The sequence below is a fragment of the Apteryx rowi genome, unplaced genomic scaffold, assembly GCF_003343035.1.
Source record: "Apteryx rowi isolate R43461 unplaced genomic scaffold, aptRow1 scaffold_204, whole genome shotgun sequence".
Taxonomy (NCBI): domain Eukaryota; kingdom Metazoa; phylum Chordata; class Aves; order Apterygiformes; family Apterygidae; genus Apteryx; species Apteryx rowi.
This window is the reverse complement of record NW_020448353.1, coordinates 34,063-41,717: the sequence shown is the minus strand read 5'-3', so window position 1 is coordinate 41,717 and position 7,655 is coordinate 34,063.

The window sequence follows — 7,655 nt, the reverse complement described above, 5'->3', positions numbered from 1 at the left end:
CCCGAGTCACAGTACACAGCAGCTTGTTGTACTTACATTTTTGGGTGACTTACCCTAGGAGGGAGCAGTCTGCAGCCCTCAGGCAGAGCTGAAAACGCTCTTCGGACAGCAGCTGCCAGCAGTTACCCCCTGGCTGGTCTGTGGCTATTTTTAAGGGTCTCCACTGCTGCTTGAAGCAGTCAGTGGGAACAGGGCGGAAAGAGGAGCTATACAACACACAGACACCTGGAGCAGCAGTATACTCTCATCCCAGTGCCAGGGGGCATGAGGCCAGGACAAAATCAGGACCCCAGATCCTCAGCTGCTGGGCAGGCAATGTCACAGGGAGCCAGGCTGGGCAATACAGCTAAGCCAGGTTGCCTTGAATGAGAGGGGCTGAAGGTGGAAACCAGCTTCAAAGAGCGAATGAACTGAATATCCACTAATCACAACCACTGTGCAAAAATTAAAGATGGGAGGCAACAGGAAGTTATGGTGAATTATGGTGACTGTTCAACTACCTCTATGAGCTGCTGCTGAAATGCAAACAAATTTCCACCATGGCCTCACATTTCCACACAGTTGTCTGTTGAGCCTCCACTCAGGTAATCCAAACAATGAAGTAGTTAGTGCTCTTAACTGCTGATGGCATTTACCTCCTAAAAGTTTCTCTGGCTGTTATCAGCCCAAGAGAAAATTACTTCTCATAACTGTCAAATTCCCAACAAGCATCATTAAAGAAAAGCAATAAGGATTGAACCACCTGTTAAATTCATTGTGGATCTTAGCACAGATACTCTAAGGGGCTGTGGAAGTAAGTTTCTGCTTTGGCCTATAGCTATCTCAAGAGGGAGTGGGCTAATGGATATGCCGCTCACCTGAAAACCTCCACATCTGAATTACAGCTCCTTTTCAGCTCCTGAGTTCTCATGAGATCTTGTCTTCTTCCTGTTTACATTTCATGTAGATTCACAGGGCTTAATGAAAATGAAAGAGCATTTATATCTATAGAACTGAAATGTGATTTTTTTCTCCTAAATAAATGAATGTATTTAAATAAATCATGAAAATATTTTCACAAGAAAAAAGGAAGCAAGGAAAACAAGCAAGCAAGGCCAATGAAGGCCAGACAGTGAAGACAAAAGTATAATTGAATATTTTACATGACTGCATAAAATGAAAAGCCCTTTTTTTAAAGAAAGAAATGCTTTTCAGTTTGGAAAAGAAAAAGTTGCTGGGAATAATACCTCCCATAAGTAGCAGAGTGCACCAAGACAACAGGATTCTGCTTTTCTCCTGGTATTTCTGTGTGCTCCCTTTATTCAATAATGTAGCTCAGCCCCTTTCCCTGCTTTTCATAATTACTACAGAGCACAATGCTTGTCTACATATTACAAGTCGGGGAGAAGCTTGTAATTCTAAAATGTTGGTGGCAAGACTAATAATTGTTAATTATGGTGAAAAGTCACTGTAAATTTTCTATTAAGTGAGGCAGCTGTTTGAGGAGGAACAGTACACTGCTTGTTCCTGTGTGGGAGGAATAAGAGAAGAAATGTTTGGCTGTGGTGATTTGTTTTCAAATACAATCAAATCTCATTTTAGTCTCCTTAATGCTGAAAAATACTCATGATACCACAAGCAAACATGCCATGCTAATGCAACCGGCCATCCAGTCTTCTGTCAAGGCAGACAGGAGTGCAGGTGCTAGTTTATGCAAGGTTGACCTGATGTGAAGGAAAGGAGAAGCTGGCATCCAGCTCTTGTTAGTCCAGTTGAGCAAGTTTGCCTGTTCTCCACTTTATTTTTTTCAATCAGTGGAGGAGAGAAAGAAGCAGAGAGACAATTCTGCTGCACCTTTCCTATTCTTCATTCTGCTCAGAAGATCAGGAAATCTTTGGCACTTGCTCCCTTTTATTTGCAGAAATAACATAACTACCACTTACTTCAAGAGACCTCTCTGTCCTGCTCTTCTAGCAGCTGAGTAAGCTTATTCCTCAGCAACGTCACTGCCTCTTGACCCAAGAGATTGAAACCTCAACTCTGATACCACCAGGTTACTGAGAAATCCCTTTGTCAACACACCAGTAATAAATGCCTTAGAGAGCCAGTACCATACCCTCTGGACATGCTCATGGGTTGCCATGACCCAAGATCTGGGGCTGTGAGATGAGGCAGGGCTTTTCAGGATCTCAAGATAAACTCAGAAAATCTAGCTAGATTACAAACCAAACAAAGTCAAGGTCTAGAATTGATCTCACATTCTTTGAGTTCTCTGTAAGAAATTTATCTAAGGTCGTGAGAGAAAGGTGGGGCATAATTGAGTTGTCCTAGCACCATGGCTTAATCTTCTGGTCAGCAGTAACTCATTTTCATTATGTTTATTTCACTAAATTTTTCATTAAGTCATTGACTGTACTTAACCAAGGTGTTCTTAAATTACAAAAAGAAATTCCAATGCCTTTGAAATTACCCCTTACCTCCTGCCCAGAAACAAATCTTGACGTAAGAATCCGGTAGCCCTATTCCTGTAAGCCTTAACAGGAGAAACTAAAACATACCATCATGCAAGATAATTTCTACTAGAAAAACATGTCTCTGTTTATGGGATTATCTTTCAAGACTCCAGTTTCCAAGAGTGACTGATGGTATTTAACAGCTTTCTGCTGTTACAGCATATATTCAAGTAAATTTCTCAGGTTCATTACTTTAAAATTGAAAATACTGATATTTCCTAGATTGCACATATGCACAAGAATTTTTGAACCAATTGTTCAGCCTGGAAAAGGCTGAAAATCCAGACTTAGGCAGTGTAATTTAAGAGGACAGTAACATAAACAAGTATAGGTTAGTCACCAAAGAAAATAAAATCAGTATGGTGCAGACAGCAGCATTTTATTCAAGAACGCAAACTGAAATAAAAAAACAGGCCTCTTCAGGCCAATATTACTGCATTTGTTGATTTATGTCATGCCATTCAGGCTGATGCTTTTTTAATGTACAGTTAATTTCATTAAATAAGTTTGTATTGTTTCTCTTGACAAGAAGTGCTAAGTAATTGAAACACTGGAAGTAGGAGGTAAATAATAATTTTTTAAAAAAATGAACTCAACCCCAGGGACATCCAGCTCTCTGTGGGATGTTAAGTTTTTGTTCCCTGTTCAAACGGCTCTAATCCATACCACTTTACTAGTGAATGACAATTAAAGTTTTTCAGTCAAATTAGGATATGATTTCATCACCATTCATGATAGGTTCAGGAATCACACTGTAGCCCAGAGATAGATAGGTGTACTTATGATAGCCCATTCAGCTGAGCTATCATTCTTACCACAAAGATAATAGTTGAGATAAGATGATATCTAGATCCTATTATAGGGGGAGTTCTCATAAAATTGCTCATTTTCATGTCTTCACTTCAACTGATCTTTACTCAGTGAATTATATGAAAATTTCTGGTATGACTTGAAGGCAAAGCATTCAGACTCTACTCTAAAAATAACTTGATACCAATACATTAAGACAGAGATAGACTGAGGGAAGACTGGCTTTCTGATGACTTTTATTAGTACGATATACTACCCTGCTTAAGCAGCATGCGTATTTCAAGAATACTGCAAAAATAATCCCCGACTTCTTGTCTTAAGCAATTGAATGCAGAGCCTCATCTTGTCCCTGAAATCTAAACATTATATGATTATTTTAAAGAAAAAATAGAAGCATTTGTGAGATTTGTCAATCAGCTGTGCAGCATAAAGTTATCAGGGACTTTTTCCTGCAACTAGGGGGAAAAGACAGTCATCATTTTGGTGTCTAATCCTCAGATCTGTCCCTGTCCTTTTCTGGCAAGAATTGGGGATAAAGAATGCTATATGTTTTGGGCTAGTTTGTGGATATAATTAAGGGATAAGGCAACAGACTCTCTGAATTTTAGCAAATAGAAAGTGTTATAGAAACAGTCTGGTGTTTTACAGCACTGGTGGAGAGGTTTTGTTAAATTATTTTTACGATAGGATATATCTTTGTCGGGCTGAAGATGTCTCCTTTCTGATACATCAAAACCAAATATTATTTGGAAGAATATTCTCTTCTTAAAAAGAGTGGAGAAGCAAGTTGGAGAAATTATGCTTCGAGAGATTTATTTTGCCAGATACACACTGGGGCAGGAATAATAGGACCTTCTTATTATCTAATATATTCAAAGAAGTTCCAATGCCTTTGAATACACAAAGCATTTAAAGTCACTTATCAGGGGTTCCTATCTCTCTACTTCTGTCAGGCAAATTGTATATTAAGTTTTTACAGTCAAAGCTAATACAGGAATTTTGCTTCTGATCAGGAAGCAGACATAGTTTGACAGTCAAATTGTTCATTTAAATTGTGACAGATCCCCAACCTCCCCACAAAGGGCTAGAGCTTGAGTGTACAGGCAGGGCAAAAAGACAGATGATATCCACCCAAGAAGCATAGAGGAGACACTGCTGATCTGGCACACAGGCATCTCCAGTTCTGTGAAGAGTTCTGCAAAATGTCTTCAGAAAGCTTTCAAGGGCTCCATCTTCAAACTCCAGTTCTTATAGTAACATACACAACCACTTGCGAAGCCCCCTTCATCCTGGAAAGAGGCTCCAAACATGTCCTATAAATAACTGGGTAAAATACAGAAATATAGTTTGGTGATTTATATGAAAATATCTTTTCACACAAAAAAAAAGAAAAAAGAAGAAAAAAAAGGCTAGAATCATCCAAATTTGTGCAAAAAGTTGCGTCATGAGGAAACACAGGCATATAATCCAGACCAGACCTCTGGAATAAGAGGATGGCAACAAAGCACAGGAGCAAGACACATTATAATAATTCATAAAGAGCATTTTACCCTACATTGAAGGAAGGGCCTGTTTATTGGAAAGCTGGATTATCTCTAATGACATGCGAGTGCAAAAGCAAGCAGGGCACACATTTGTGTAGGAATTTGATTCCTGGATTCTGTTTAAGTCTAATTAAAGCATGGCCACTGGGTGGGCAGGGATGGCTGCAGCCAAGCCAGGGTGAATGGAGCTGGGCCAGAAGTGGAGGGGGTGGCCCAGCTGCAACGTCCCAGTACCTCCTGGGAAGCACAGGGTGTGCCACCAGCAGAAGTGGCCTCCCAGCCCTCCCCGCATCAGCCCAGGACATTTATGCCTGGCAAAAGCTGCACCAACACTGTTGCTTTTGACGCTCAAAGATATTTCAACTATGACCAGAAACATCTGTAATGTTAGAGACGCTGGTAACAAACAGGAACCGAACCCGCTGATAACACCACTTTCATTTATGATATTCTGATGTCCATGGGCAGTGGAAATGCAAGTGAGAGTCACACAAGACACAGATAAGATAACCATATAATACAGTCCTGGCACCGAGCACGAATCAAACTTATACATCAACAATGTTTGCTTTCTTTCCACTTAGAACTGTAAAAATGGGCAGGACACAGGGGATAGCCAACACACTTTATGGCACAGGGATTAACAGGATCCTTATGACAAAGTAGTTGCTTGTCACATGTTTCTTAGCTGTCTCTCCTGAAATTGGTAGAAGTAATTCAGTGGAAAATCACCAGCAGCCTACACAGGATCAGATTCCCATATGCTCCCTAATCCTGCTAATTATTTTTACCCTTGAGCATAAAAATGCTTGATGGATAACAGTGAAAAGAAGCATTTCTCTTTCTGAAGTAAGAACATTTGCCCACAATATCATTATAAATATTTTGATTTCATGATAACAATAGTTGACAAGTCAGCTTAAGAGTTGCACTGGGGCAAAAAATTTCCAAAAGAGGAAATCAATATGAAGGACAAAGTTTATGAAATAAGTTATTGGCATGTTCATAATTACACAGAAGGAAAAAATATTTAAAAACTTTAAGTATGATATGATATAGTCTATAGGATAGCAACCAGCCAACAAAAAACCCTGAACTCTCTCACAGGTGTCAGTGGGAGTTCTATTACTGATTTGAATGGGAGCAGGATCAAATTCAAGTTCAGACACAAGTAATACAGTAAGCCCTCACTATTTCCATTACAACAATACACTGGATGTCTAGCCCAAAGGGCAGTTTTCTTGGGAATAAAAGCAATATATAACAATGATAAAAGTTGGAAGTTTTATCCATATAAAATATCAGGAAAGGCAGTCTTGTCAAAAGTGAAATTATTATTTGGTTTAAGCTTTCATTTGTCCAGCAGATTGAAAGTGTGGTATAGAGAAGAAAGATACATGGCTTTTACTGCCTGGGGACATTCAGGCACAGTTATGAGGTACAAACATTGTTTTATAGTGCAGATAAGTGAGGAAACTGTTCATATCACAAACAGATGCCTTACACACACACACAAAAAAAAGTGAAGCCTTAAATCTTGTGTGAAAAAGAAATGTTTAAACCACCACTTGTCTTTTCAACAAAGGTATAACATGAAAATAGAGCTCTGCAGTCAACAAAATGTTGCTAAAGGACTCTAAAGCCTGGATCTCCCAAAGAGATAAATAAGCACATCCTAGTGAAACTGGAGGAGCATGCTAACCTCAGCAGAAGTTTTCCTCTGAATTTAATAAAGTCACCATGAATCTTGAGGTAAAATATATTTCCCATTCTAAAGGTCTATCAAATTATCTCCCACTCCCACTATTACAAATACTAGTTCTGCAATCACCATCACTGTCTCACAGACTTCAGTATGTCCTGACTCATTTGGTTTCTGTTCCCTGTGAAATTTTGGTTTTCTTTTGCTTACCTTTCCCTTTGCTTTCCACAGGCAGTGTCTAAAGTCTGACACTTGAACTACACTTCTGAGCTGCTGGTCACTAACCAGTTTTCAAGCTTTCCAGCACATGGTTAGAGAGGTCATCTCTGATGTTCAGTACCGCATTTCTGGTCTCCAAAGGCTGAGTGACAGCAGTCTGGGACTGTTCGAGTAGCCTGCCACTGCTGATGTCCTAGTGATGATATACGTTGAGGGCTGGTTGTTTATTGCTCTGTTCATCCACTCTGAAAGTGGATGTTGCTTCTGCAGACACTATATCCCACGCAGTGTAACGACCTCTCCTTGTCTCCTGGTGACAGCCACCTGGATCCAGGTTTCCTCTTTCCTGCCAGCTCTGAGCTGTGACCCACTGATGGCAGCCAGCACAAGGCCATGTTTATGCTTGAGCAGCTCCAGGAGAAAGTATCACTTGAAATCCTGCATTGGTGAAGCAGGATGCTCTGTGGTTATGGTCTGATGTGCAAAGAGCCTAGCTAGCTGGCACATACCAACCTGAAGGCAAACACCAATGGGAGCTCCTAGTGAGCGACTTCTGCAGCCGAGGCAACGCTGGGAAGTTTTGAGTCCAAGACAAGAACTGCTTTGAGCTGTGTTAGATTCAACATGCCCAGAGAGCCTCTCTGCTATTAGCAATGACAGTGACTACATAGCTGAAATCAATAAGCTAATTCACAGGCAACTCAGTGCCATGATCTAGAAAACAATCCAGCAGACAAAGAAAAAAAAAAAAAAGGACTTTTTACTTCATTTTCTTATTGGATTTCTTGTTCTTTTTCATTCAAGCAGAATCTGATATCGTGGTGATTGAAAGGGTACCTCTAACAACACGTTCAAAATCTAATGCATAATACAGGGTCTTAGCCTGTC